The 14,429-nt window shown below is 29.3% G+C and overlaps 1 long non-coding RNA gene across 1 annotated transcript in view; it reads right to left on the bottom strand.

Annotated features, from left to right (window-relative positions):
- Positions 1–14,053, bottom strand: part of LOC122270511 (uncharacterized) — a 16,343-nt gene extending 2,290 nt beyond the window's left edge. Inside the window, exons 1-2 of the long non-coding RNA XR_006225837.2 lie at positions 13,812–14,053; positions 7,705–7,754 (exon numbers count right to left, since the gene is read on the bottom strand). This is a non-coding gene — a long non-coding RNA (uncharacterized lncRNA). The remainder of the gene's footprint in view (positions 1–7,704; positions 7,755–13,811) is intronic.
- Between the last annotated feature and the right edge of the window lie 376 nt (positions 14,054–14,429).

The raw sequence follows: 14,429 nt of genomic DNA, 5'->3' as shown, positions 1-14,429 counted from the left end.
GAAATAGAAAAAAAAATTCATTTCCAAACTCTTACATATCCCGTTTTAGCATACCTGGGTTGGATAAAACGGGATAGGGTTTACAATGTTTAATTTTTTGCATATATATAAAGATAAAATAATAAATAATGCAAATATATAAATAATTGTTTATGTATAATAATTGTTTATGTATAAAAAAGTCTTCATCAGAGAAATACATTACAATTAGTTCTAAAGAAAGATGTGAAATCCTAGAGTCGAAAATAAAATGCTTAATAATGAACGTTAATAAACAAATTTTGCATTACTATATAAAGAGACTAAATTATTCAAAAAATATATATAGTTAATATAAATAAGTTGTTTAAAAAGCCTAGGCCTACATTAATATATGGCTATTTTAAAATGTAATAATCCAATAAATAAATTGGTGGATAAAACGGGACATGAAAAACTCTATCCCGTTTTATCCAACTCACAAGTGTCCCGTTTTGTCCGACTCCGTCACTTTTTGAAACAACCATGGTTGCTGCGTAAATGTGAAAAGAAAATTAGATAGACTGCACATAAAAATATTGGTAAATAAATGGTTAATTAAATTTAATACTCACCGGAATTTTATTCCCATATATGTAGGCAGTACAATGTAAAAAACAACGCACGTAAATGTAGAAAATGGCGAAAAAATAGAGTAAAAAAATTCTGAGACCTACAACTTTCTATCAAATAGTGATCTCGAGGCGGGACGCACCGAGAATGATATAATCACGGTCGAATAACACGTTTCTGTCGTTGTCCACTAGATAGCTGCAATAGTCTGGTCCCTAGGCGACGTATCCCGTTTTGTCCGACTATCCCGTTTTATCCAACTCTCCCCTACATTTTTTACATAAGTCAGTTATTATCTTTTTGTTCTTCTACTGTAAATTAGTATGATTCATACTCAAAATGAAAAACACATTAAACAAATTAAGATTCGTCCAGAACAGATATCATTATTTGAAATTTAAATAAATAATAATTTTTATTACCTTATAATTCGAATTATTTGTTTATTTATTAGGGTTAATCAACATATATGACTACTAGAAATGCATGACTAACATAAATTATTTACACTACCCTACAATAACAGAAGAGATACTTTCAGTTTTTGATATTTGTTTTAAATTTCTCCAGAAATGCTTAAATGATTATTTTGTAACTTTAGAGGTGTTTAGTTCATGTGATTTTTCATACTTAGCAATAAGATTTAAAGCTTTCAGAGGTTTGAGAGACCTACAATAAATTACGAAGGAGAAAAAAGTATTTTTGAACATCCTACGACACTAGCCTATTAATTATAAGAGAAAAAGTAAGTCCACACCCTACGCCGGAAAATCAAGCAAAAAACTTGTAACTTGTATCGTTACTTTAGTTGTTATTTTTAAAAAATGCATAGAGTTTCGTAAACCTAGAGAAAATATTTACGGAGATATGGACATTTTTATAAAAATATAATTTTACTCCTTACGTTTTTTCGTTTTAACTTTATAGATATTTAATGAAATTAGTAGTATAAAAAATGAATATGAAAAATCGCACGAACTAAACACCTCTAAAGTAAATCCTTAAAGGTAGTAAAGGTATTATTAGTAATCTAAAAAAATCCTTAAAGTATTTCTTGATAAATTTTAAAAAAATGTCAAAAACTGAAAGTGTCTCTTCCAATGTTATAGGGTAGTGTATCTATTTATGTGAGCTAATATTTTTAAACACATTTTTTAAGGAGTTATTCCAACATTAAATAAATACATTGCTTCTTTATCAAAAGCTTACATTGCTGATAAAAAAAATAAACAAATAGGAAATAAATGTGACCTATTACAAGTATTTATTTATATATATATATATATATATATATATATANTATATATATACACAGTTCTGTTTTTCGAGGATTTAATAGAGAGTCGTTTGATCATCATGGATGATTTATTTTTAAATTTCAAATTTATAGAAATTCTAATTCATTTGGAACCAAATATAATCTTCGCCCCTTCTCCAACAAAAAAAAGGTAAACAAAAAAATTAAGAATAAATAAAAAGCAAGTTTGTTTCATTATATTCTTTAAAATGAGTAAAAAGGGCTTCTTATTTTCTATAATAGTTGCTAGATGGCAGCATCAGTTGAAGAAGTTTGTCTTCTTTCTTTTATTAACGTTAATTTAAGTTAAATTAAATTAAATTAAATAAGTTAATAATAAATAATAAGTTAGTAATAAAGTTAAATTAAGTTTAATTTAGCCATTTTTATATTTTAAGTTATTAATATTTATTAATCTGTAACAGATTATAATTATCTGTTTATTAATCTGAAATATATATATTTTTTTTTCAAAAATATTTCTTAAAATAAATATATTTTATTGGTTTTTTAAATAACGTAAAGGCACATCTCCAAGGATAACATTTCGCTTTTTTAACATTTTTGCCGACATATAACTCACTCATAAGCTTAAGGATTAAAAAAAAAATAGTTTTTATTCAATTAAAACTATTAAAAGTTATTAAAGAAAAAAAAATATCTCAATGATATTTATCGATTTGTTTTTCTAAAAATTTATTCCTTTGAATGATTATTTGTGTGTATTACAACTAATATTAAACAGTTTCACTTTCATATCGTTTATATTAATAATATTTTTTATAGAACATCTTCAATCTTAAATGTATAATTTCACTAAATACATTAGATCAACAGCAACAAAATCTCCGTTTCCCGAAGAAAATTTTTATGTTTCTATGCAATCTAGAATTTAACGTTGAACAATTACTTTTTGTCTGGAAAATGTATTTCTAAATAATCAAGAAATTAACTATTTTAAATTACAAATGCAAAAACTTAGGGGAATGTATTTTTATCATCATAATTTGTTTTCTTAAAAATTTTTAATGCAGTCAGTCGCAGCAATTTATTCTCTCTAATCAGATAATCAGAGGTAAAAAGAAGACCATGGTTTTATCCTTATGCCTTATCACTTAAAGGCCTTATCCCTATCTATAAAAACCAATCAAGAAAACCGTGGTGATATTTACTTTACAATAAACAGCATATTTTGTAATAATTGGCTTTAATATTAAACTTCAAACTATTCGTCAAAAGCGAGACAGAAATATATACATATGGGGAGATGTTGATGTTGAACAATAAATGGTTGACTCTGTGTTGAACAGTCTTTTGAACTGTTTTAATGAGAAACATCTTCAAGTATTATCAATCTATCAAATTGGTTTTGATATTTTCAGTTCCGACTTCCTCCATTGTAATTCATTATATTAGAAAAAAGTTTTCATTTTTTAAGACTTCAAATATTGATTTGAAACTCCTAAAGTGTATACTTTTTTCAACTAAATGGGTGAACTTAGGGTGAGCTCAAGGGTGAACTTAGTGTTTCAAATATGATAGAAAATCACAATTCGTATCATATTTTTTCGAGCGTATTAAGTAATTCTCAAATGATTTTTGCGAAGTAATTTGACAGGTGTTGCGGCGAGATTATGCTTTCTAAGACAATGAATTATTACAAAGATGCTCAGTTAATAAGATATTTGAAACATACATACACTTACTTTTTTTTAAATGTCATGATTCCGAAACTAATAAAGATTATTTAGATAATTTGAAACGCATTATTTTAATGCACAGAACCTTTTTTCTCCTCATATAATTAAGGTACATTTGAACAATAAACCATAGTATCAGATTCTTAATACTCTAAACATTTTTCTGTGTAATTACTGGTACGCGATTTCCAAATAATATTCTGATAAAACATTCTTAAGGTTTTTCACATTTTAGCATTGATAGGCTGCAAAATAAAAAGAAGAAAATGCTGAATAACTTCTCATTTGATAATCAGATTTTCACGCACTAAGACTCCAGCTTAATTGTTCAAGGGCTTAACTTAAATTTGGAATATGCTTATTAATAAAGGGTTAATGACATTAAAAGTTAGGAATATCAGACAGAAAATCGTACTTTCTCTGAATAAACATACCTCTTACATCGCCATATTAGCTCTTAAGACCCTTAAAATTTTGGGATGGTTGCAATCTGGAAATTTTGTCCTCAATAGTTTTGAATGGACCTGAGAGGGGACAAAAGTATGGGCTCCTTAAAGTTAATTTCACTTTTTTACGTATTTGACCATATCATCAAAATTAATGAAGCTAATCAAAAAACATATGCCCTCGAGTTTAATGGAAGAATCGGCTAAGTGACACTTTAGTGGATTTGAGTAAATGAGCGTTAAAGTTTTGTTTTTTCGTTCAACCTTTATGTATTTGGTATGTTTGCGCAGGTCTAACTCATTCAATTTTTGGGTATCTATTTATCTGGTGCTAACTCTTTTATAAAGGAAGATTTTGATGATTTATGTGCGTAGCATTTGCTTGTTTTCATGGACAATTTTTAAAGTTTCTCATCGAATATAATTTTGTGGTAAAAGATAGAATAAATACACATATATGTTGGCTTATATTGATGGAATAAAATATTTACAACCTTAATTGTAAACAAACTGGTATCAAATTTTCTCCTGCCCTATTTGTCCGAAAGGCTATCAAAAACGATTCAGAGGCAGCATGAACTCAACTTTCGTAGAGTAGATGTTTTGCCGACATGCATCGTTTTTATTGGAGAAAATTCGGTAATTTTTTATTTTAAAAAGCATTCTTTTAAATAGCACTGACTGTGTTTCTGACATTAAATACAAGTAGTTTTATTAGTTTTAATACAAAAAATATCTTGGTATAGATTAGTAAGTACAAAATATAATCAATTTTTCGTTACAAATAATGCAGTTTCATACAAAAATGACACATTTTAATTTATAAAAATGTTTATTAAACATTTTTGGACTTTTTTTCTATCGTGGTAAACTACGTCTTCATGATTCCAAATTTTCATAATTTAGTTTACAACTGCACGAATTTCTGCCGTCCATCACCAATCCACTCAGTGAATGCGCTTTATTCACTTGAATCATCATTGAACATCTGTTTCAAACAAAGTTACATTCACCTTCAAGAACAATTCTTTTAAGTGAAACTAATCAGCATTTGCTCAAAATGGAGGTAAGAACCACGAAAACCTCTCGTGGTTAGCCAGATGCTAATGGAGCTTTGATATGTTTCAACCAAAGTATAATTTGCATCAGCTCAGCAATGCCTGCTTGCAGAGAGCAAAATAAAGTTTGGCTATTTATTTCTATACTTCGTTCATATGTAGACTTCATTTGTCCAAAATGAGCCATGCATATTTTTATGAAAAAGTTTCATTAGTTTTATCAAACATATAAGTATGCTTATCATTTCGGATTTAACACTTAATATTTCAAGAAAGCGCTCACATGTTAAAGATTGTTGATAAGCCCCTTCTTATTTACAATTTAAAAAGTGCAGGGGAACTAGTTTTTTTTTTATAGTTTACCGAAAGGTATAAGTACCGGTTCACGGTTAATTTTACAATTAGGAGTTGATCTCGAGAAATAGAATTATGTCGAAAGATTGTGGCATCATAATAATTTTTTTTTTGCAATGTTGATTACTACCAATTTATTGATTAGTTAGTTTTTCTTTAAAAAGAAAAGCCAGTATTCAGGTAGTAACAATAATAATAAACTAAAAAAAGTTGCCCAAGATCAAAATAATATGCTGAAGCTGTTTAAGGGTTACTTTTTCTCGTCTTTATTTCCATTTTATTTTATAACTGTCGTTGAACAGCCGATCCAATTTTTTGGATTTACGACTACTAATGTTTGAAATTTTGAGCCCAATCCAGAAGACAGGGAAACTCCTGGATCAAGTATTGGGGAGAAATTTGCTTTGTGAAGGACTTTTTGATGCTTCACTACATTTGCTTTAACGTATTTGTGTTACATGGATAACTAATACGCATTTGCGTAACATGGAGAGGAAAACCACGAAAACCCCCCACGGCAGCCTAACGGCAAGGGAATTCTAATCTATGACCGGATGCAGAATTCGTATCAACCAGTTATAGCTGGTTTTCTCCTCGCGCTTTCGCGTTCGATTCCGAGCAAAATTTTTTTCTAGTGTTGTTTATTGGAAAATTGCCACTGAGTCACTTAGCCGGTTCTTTCATCCAATGAATGCTCAAATAATGTCCCTTAGAAGTTTCTTCTACTAAGTTCTTTATTTATAAAGCTTGTTTATCTAAAAACAGTTAAAAATTATTCAAAAAGTTTGTTTAAAATCATAAAAATAAAGTTAAATATTATTTCTTACAGATATTTATTATTTTCTATAATATTTATTAAGCTAATGCTGATATTATTAGAGATAGGTGCACTTACGTCACGTGTACCAACATTATTTTTTCAAAAAGCCAGTAAAAATTTCTAACATGATGAAGTCGACTAAAAATTTTAAACAAGATGAATTTTTAAGCTAATTTAATCAATGTAATTGTAAATTACAAAATCTATATTTTCGACTGCTCTTCAGCTAAAACGGTTAAAATTATATTTCCCTACTTACGGTATATTTTGAGGGTTAAGTATTCATCGAAAAAATTAATAAGTTAATTAACATATTTAACGTTAGGCAATCGAACCTTTAACTAAATAACAATTTGATTTCAGTGAAACGTACTTGGCACTAATTAATTACTTGGCACTAATTAATTAATTACTTGTTTTTTAACAAAAGAAAATTAAGAGAAAAAGTCAATCGTTCTTCTTTCCATTACATCAATCCCAGAGCGATTTTCCTATTTAGAGTTTAGAATTTTCGAACAATAATAAAAATGTCTTGCATTAATTTAAATACCATAATTGTTTAACTCGAATGCCCTTAATCTGTAAGTAAGCAAAACAAGGCACATCCTGTACATTCGAAAAATTTTATGAAACACACTTGAAAACATCTGCACATAATTGTGATCATTTTAATTCTTAGAAGCATTATTGTTTTCGAATAATTTTAAGAGATATTGCTTTAAGCAGAAAGATTTGTGTGCTGCTTGACAAATATATGCGAAAACTAAATTAAACTATTATTGATTCATAATATTTCTTGCATGATATTAAATTTGTCGACTTGTATACAACATTGAATCAAAATTTTGTAATTTTTTTTGTAATAAAATTATTTTGTTAGAAATCGGATATAATTATAGTTTCAAAATGACATAATTAGGTAAATAATTTATATGCACAGGGCGTTTTCTTATTTATCCTCTTCGCAAGCACTTTAAGAATCTTCGCCCAAAATAAAATAAAACAAAAATTTCAGAGTTTGCATATCAACACCTTAAGCGAGGAAAATTAAAATCATCATTGAAGAAAGTGGCTCATTAAAACCGCTTTGGCACTCAATGAAATTGAAAGATAATTCATTCAAATTATTTTACTGAAATATATGTAAAAATCTTCATCCACTATGTCCTACAATAATAAAATTGGCAAATTGCTCTATTAATATTAATTCATCTTATCAATAATAAAACTATTATTAATAAATATTTATTAACAATATAATCAATTGTTATGTTTGTAAATTTTAAATCATTATAATCAATTTTAAGTTAGTTTATTATTAATAAAATTATTTAGAAGATGTAATTTTATTAATAATAAAACTATTGTTAATAAAACAAGAAAAGCTTCCATTAAAGAAAAAGTAAACGTACTTGATACAAAAATGAAGAATACTCACTGTGGGTTGTATCCTTCCCACCATGTAAATCTTTCATCATAACTCGTGTCCTATGGAACATCAAAATAAAAGTTTAAAAAAAAAAGAATACATGTGCTTAGATATTTTTTTATGGAACCATGATACTCCAGTTCTTTGATTCATCAAGAGCTCAATCATGAGTCATTTTTTGACTCATCATGGTAAAGGGGTAAAATTGAACCATTGAGGATATATCTAAACACTTAACGAAGTGTTAAATGCATTAAAAGTGAATAAATGTTAAACGAAATACTAAATTAAACTAAATTCAGTGACGTGACAGTCCGTAGCGGGACAAGGCCTACTGCGCCCATCTCAGTTCTCTTGATCTTGGGCTCTGGGGTGCACGAGCATATGTTCCGGTTAGGTGGTCAGTCGAACGCGAAACCCCCAGTGCTTAGTTCCCAAGCAAACTTGGTACTCATTTATCGACCCACTGAAGGGATGAAAGGCTGAGCCAACCTTGCCCGGCCCGAGGATCGCACCCGGGACCTGTGACACCGGAGCACGAAGCGCTACCACTCAATCACTGGGCGTCATCAAGAGCTCAATCATGAGCCAATTTTTTTGATTCATCATGGTAAAGGGGTAAAATTGAACCATTGAGGTTATATCTAAACATTTAACGAAGTGTTAAATGCATTTAAAGCGAATAAACATTAAACGAAATACAAATAAAGGAAAATTAGTTATCGAGATTAGCATTTGCACGACAGCCTTTCTGTAGGCCTGGGCCTTTTTTTAGTAGTTTTTGCCAATCTGCTCTTCTCCCAGAAATTGATATCCAGCCCATTCACTTTCAGGATTCCTCTTGGTTAATTGTTTGATCTTCGTATTATAAAAGCAGTATTAGGAACTCTAAATTCTATTTGATTTGTGATCATTTTTATTAGGTACCCTGATTATCTCATTCTATTTAGTTTCATGTTTTTAATATCCTCACTTTAAATTCTTTTTATAAATATCGAAATAATATCGAAATAATAATAATTCAAGCATTATTTTTATCGAGAACAACACTCTACGATTGTCTCTTCCTTTTTTGACAAGATTCACAATCTCTGAGATATATATGTCCTTCTTTTTATTAAATAGAAATTGAATAATAATTTTAAACAGAAAAAGCGGAGCAAAATTAATTACAATCTTTCGATAATAAAAAATTGTAAGAATTGCCGCTTTAAATGGAGAATTCAAAATTACGTTAGCTTTTGTTTTGCTGCGCAAAGTATTCCGAAAGTGTTCAGGAAAAAACAAGGAAATAGGTTATTCAGAATTTGAATAGTAAGTTTGAGAATTATTAACTGTTGATCTTACAGTAAAAATATACAACATGAGCAGTAAATCAATTTGGATCAACAAGATATGCAATACGTAACTTCGTAAATTTTTTAAATATCACTTTTAAACATCTTATACCGAATATATTTTTATATCACCTTTCATCGAAAATTTAATATCGCCTTATAACAAAAATCACTATCGAATTCGGCTTTGTGTTTTGTTAACTGATTGTTCTTTATATTTCTTAAAAATAAATTAATGAAATAACTTTTGCAACTTATGTTCTAAATTAATATTAGCTTAGAAAATTTAAATGCGCTTAAAATAATTAACGATTGTTATATATTAGCGATTTTGAAATATTTTGCTGTTTACGAACGAAAAATTTAAAAGAAAATACCTTTTAAATAATTATTAAACTCAAATATTTAATTATTTAGTATTATTTTTATTGAATAGTTCTAAAAAAGGCACATATAATTTAATATCTAAATAAAAGTTTCAAATGTAATTAAAAGTTAACATGTTAAAAAAAAGTTAAAAGGTAGATAAACAACATTTTGATTACTGTTATTTAGAAATTGGGTCCAATTATCATATTCGTTTTGATTTTTGATCAAATAATTAGTCAATTCTTAAATTCCGTTGCATGCTCTAGAAACGTCACAAATTAACGATTTTGTAATATTTATACTATTTAATAACTGTAGAAATTTTAAAAGAACTACGTAATTGAAGAAATCATAAATAATTAAATCTGATAGTTAAGTGGAATAATTAATCTAGTTTTTAGTTCAATTGTTTAACATTAATTAAATTATTTAATAATCTGTATTAAATTGAAAAAGTGTATTTGTCTCCCCTGTAACTCCAGAATACTTTTAGTCAGGATTCAGGAATCTGAATTCGGTAGGTAGGGAATTATCGTCAGCATTGGCACGACAGCCCTCTGTGAGCCTGCGCCTTCCTCAGAAGCTTTTCTCATTCTGCCCTTCTCCCAGCAATCTATTTCCAGTTCTTTACTTTTAGGATGGCGAAATCCTCATTCACACAGTCTTTCCATCTCTTTTTGGGCCTTCCTCTTGACCTTTTATTGGAGGGGGTTGCATTAAAGACTCTTAATGCTGTTCGTTCTGGGCTCATTCTCACTACATGCCGGCCCATCTCATTCTACTTAGTCAACTTGTGTCTGAAGTCTTGAATTTTTTAATCGATTTAGCATTTAAAATTGTTATAAATTAAACTGTAGATGATTTTGTTTTTGCGTACATTTAACTGTGAGGTTTGCTAGCTCAGTGCTCTGTTCAGTTAGAAACGGAGTTTAATGCGCGTTTCCATTATTTATTTTGCTTTGTAAGGTCACATCAAGAATGAATGTAGAGGGCATGTGAGTTCCAAGTTACCGAATCAAGATGCTTGATAACGTGGATTTTGATAAACTTCAAAACGTGCTTCTATAAAATTAAACAATTTAAGACCAAGGGTTATTGAGTTTAAAATTAAAATAAGGTTACGCTGCTAAAGTGCAGGAACCGCGGTGGCTCATTGGTTAAGGAATTGAAGAGTCAGCGTGAGAAACTGGGGTTCGATCTCAAATGAGGGATATCAGCTTGTCTGGGAAGTAGAAGCAGCCACAATGAAATATTGACCACATTTACAGAATCATGCCGCTAGTCACTAAATTTTAGTGGCTTAACCTTCACGACACCTCGTGTACCACAATGTGTTGTTGCTGGAATGCTTTTGCTGAAAGGCGAAATCAATGGGGAGGGGGGGGGAGGGATGCGCGATAGTGGTAAATTTTTAAAATCTTTGAGTTGGTCACGATCAAAAGCCTCCTTTCGGAACTGAATGGCACTGAGAATAGTCCAATATTTATTTATTTTATTCAATATTTATCTAATTTGCTCAATATTTATATATTAATGGTAATGAAATTAAAAAAAATCGTAAAGAGCAACAAATTATAAGACTTTAATAGATTCGAATTATTTTAGCTTAATTATTTCATCATTATATACCTTTCAGTTTTGAGCACAACTTCACAATGTTGATTAATAACGATTAATTGACTATGTATTTTTTACTCTCAATATACCCAAGCCACGGGGGTTAAAAATATTTAATAACTAAACAACAGTACAAAATCATACACAGAACTGAAAGTTTCAAAACGCAATTCATGAAACTTAAATGATTCCAAATTTACCTATTACGTGCATTGCCCTTCTCAATGACTTCGAGCTTTTGGAGTGTGCAAAACGCGTTGTTTAGAAGTTCAATTCATCCAAAAAAAAGTTTAGCTACATTCAATATCATTCGACATGATACTGATGCTCGTGACGAACTCATTCTGGCCAAAATTTATTTCATTCAAGTAATTTACTCCATATAAAATGATTCCAAGTTTTTCCTATTATCATTCATTGCCCTTCTCAATGACTTCGAGCTTTTAGAGCGTGTGAAACGCGTTGTTTAGAAGTTCAATTCATCCAGAAAAAAGCTTAGCTACATTCAATATCATTCGGCATGATACTGATGCTCGTGACGAACTCATTCTGGCCAAAATTTATTTCATTCAAGTAATTTACTCCATATAAAATGATTCCAAGTTTTTCCTGTTATCATTCATTGCCCTTCTCAATGACTTCGAGCTTTTGGAGTGTGCAAAACTCGTTGTTTAGAAGTTAATTCATCCGAAAAAGAAAAAAGAAAAAAAGCTTAGATACATTTAGTATCATTGGACAGGATACTAACGCTAGCGTCAAACTCATTGTAGTGTATCTGCCACTACAAAAATACTATTCCAATTGACTAGCATATAAGACATGCTAACTCGATTCTATGTTGGGGTACCTTTTCATAGATGAAGGTTAACATTGCTGATAACTCACTCCCGACATTGGTGACCCGGACGTGATGTGAACACGCCTACCTTGACAGAAACTCCACTACGGTTTGAACACGAATACTTAGATGGATGGTTCACATTCAGCAGTTGACTTGCTACTTGTGACTGTGACATTGTCGATAACAGCTCACCCCACGGTGAAAATTTATTTCATTCAAGTAATTTTCTTCATTAATTATCCTTTTTGGAAGTCAGGAAAAATCCTTTTAACGCAGTACATACATTAAATTATATATTGAATACAATGGAACCTGATGAGTTAGCTTCCACTTTTAGTTGACCACCTGTTTAAGTGACTTCTATTGTCGATACCCAAATTTATTCTATATAATATAAGGGAGAAAAACTATTATAATCTGACCACCTATATTGTATGTTGAAAATTAAAATGGGTTATTTTTTCTCGTTTTTTTTTTAGAAAATTTTCTTTACTATTTTGTCAAGTATTAAAATATCACCAAATTTTTGAAATGGTATTAAACGCTAACTTATTTCCCTTTGTGAGGTGAGTTGACCACAAGATGAAATTGTGAAGGCTCTTGTGACAAATAGGTTTGCAAGTATAACAAAACAATTTTAAAATGGTGAAATAAATGCACTTAAAAGTGTGAAGTTACTTAAGATACTTAAAAATGTTACTTAAAGTGTGTTAAGTTACCTAAAAATCTAAAACTGCTACTAAAACACTCTAGTGTAATGGTATTTGCGAAATATATTTATAAATAATAACAGGCTTTTCATGACCAACAATATGTTCAGACAGAATTTTTTAATATATTCAGTTTAATATTGAAATTTTGTTGCAAGCTGTAATTCATTCTGTAATTTTTCTCATTTCTTAAAATCTATATATTTAATAAAATTTTAAAGGCATGCTAAAATGCAAACTTAATTATATTTATTTCTATTTTAGTTTCTACTATAAAAGAAATATATGAATAACATGACCAACATAAATAAATTAGCCTACATTAGAATAACGTGATGTAGAAAAGGATTTAAAAAATCACTCAAATCCACTTCAGAAGTTGAGCACATAAGTTAACCACTAAAACAATGCCGCAAAAGTGGTCACCTTACACTAGTTTCATTGTGAATACAAATGTGTATATTTGAATTGAATAATATTAATAACTAAACAGTTGAGTAATATCTATTTAAATGATTATTATAAATATTTTGAATTAGCTAGTCTGCAGTCAGTTTATTTGAATATGCTCGATAACGCAAAGCTTCCGGTCTTTATCAAATACATGGTCATTTTATTTGCTGATTTTACATGAACGAGTAAAACTTTTTGAATTTATTGTGATTTATTTTATTAAATATCTGTCACAGCATTATAATATACTATTTACCGAAAGATTCTATGCAATTATGCTAATTATGATTCAGAACAGTTTTCTACGTTTTCGATATTTTAAAACAGCTAAGGATTCACGATTCTTCAGCACGATTCTGTTTCCACACTGCAAAATATTTTTGCTGTTTCATCATGAGAATATGATAGAGATTTACATTGTTTATTATTTTTCTATATAATTTGAAATTATCTGATCAATTGGCAATACATTTTAGATATGAATAAGTTTTCTGTAAAAAGTCATTACAGATGAAATAAAAAATTATTTGTAAGATCATTTTGGTAATATAACTATAAAAACATTTTTCTTTAATACGGATTTCATAACTTTTTTAATAACCATGCTAAAGATCTTGATAATTTCGATATGTTTTTTTGGTTCTTTAATAAAAAAAATTGCTTAAATCGTTCTTTTTTTCTTTAATATAGATCACTGAAATTGGATATTTTATCTGCAGTGTGTGTTTTTTAATTTAATTTAATTTAATTTAATTTAATTTAATTTAATTTAATTTAATTTTAACTTACTTCTTCAGAAGATTCCGATGACGTAATGTCGTCTGACGAATCGGACAAATCACGAGGATTCTGTGTGTTTGATGGCAGCATCGTTTCCGTTTTTAAAAGAGTAGCTTCAAAGTCAAAATAGAGATTTAACTGAGACGAGGAATAGTGAGTCGTCAACGGAAAGGAGAGTGCAACACGAGTTTCGAAAAGGTAAGGAATGAAAATTGTTAAAGAGCAGTGACCATGCTTCGGATAGATCAGTCAATGCGCAGTTCTTCTCCGATTCATCTGTACCTCGGCATTTCTCGTCGTTGCCATGGCGACTAAGTTTTTATTACTTTTGCATTAAGTTTAGCAAGGAATACTTGTTGCTTCCAGAGGCTGGATAGATTTTCAACAGAAGGCACTCCTTCTCTATCAATGAGAGTTAAATTCTATGAAACTGAGAAGAAACGTGCATAAAATTAAAACGCAAAATCAAAACGATTTTTTTAACATGTTAAATTTTTTTGGTTATGAAATTATGTACACAAAAGTTTTATCAATTTCGGTTTGATTGGGAACATGAAATTATAAAGAGTCCTATAAATTTCACCAAAAGCGCGACAATGAAACTGAATGACAACTGAAGGAATCACC

This window comes from Parasteatoda tepidariorum, chromosome 7 (genome assembly GCF_043381705.1).
Source record: "Parasteatoda tepidariorum isolate YZ-2023 chromosome 7, CAS_Ptep_4.0, whole genome shotgun sequence".
Lineage (NCBI taxonomy): Eukaryota > Metazoa > Arthropoda > Arachnida > Araneae > Theridiidae > Parasteatoda > Parasteatoda tepidariorum.
This window is presented reverse-complemented; position numbering and strand designations above follow the sequence as displayed.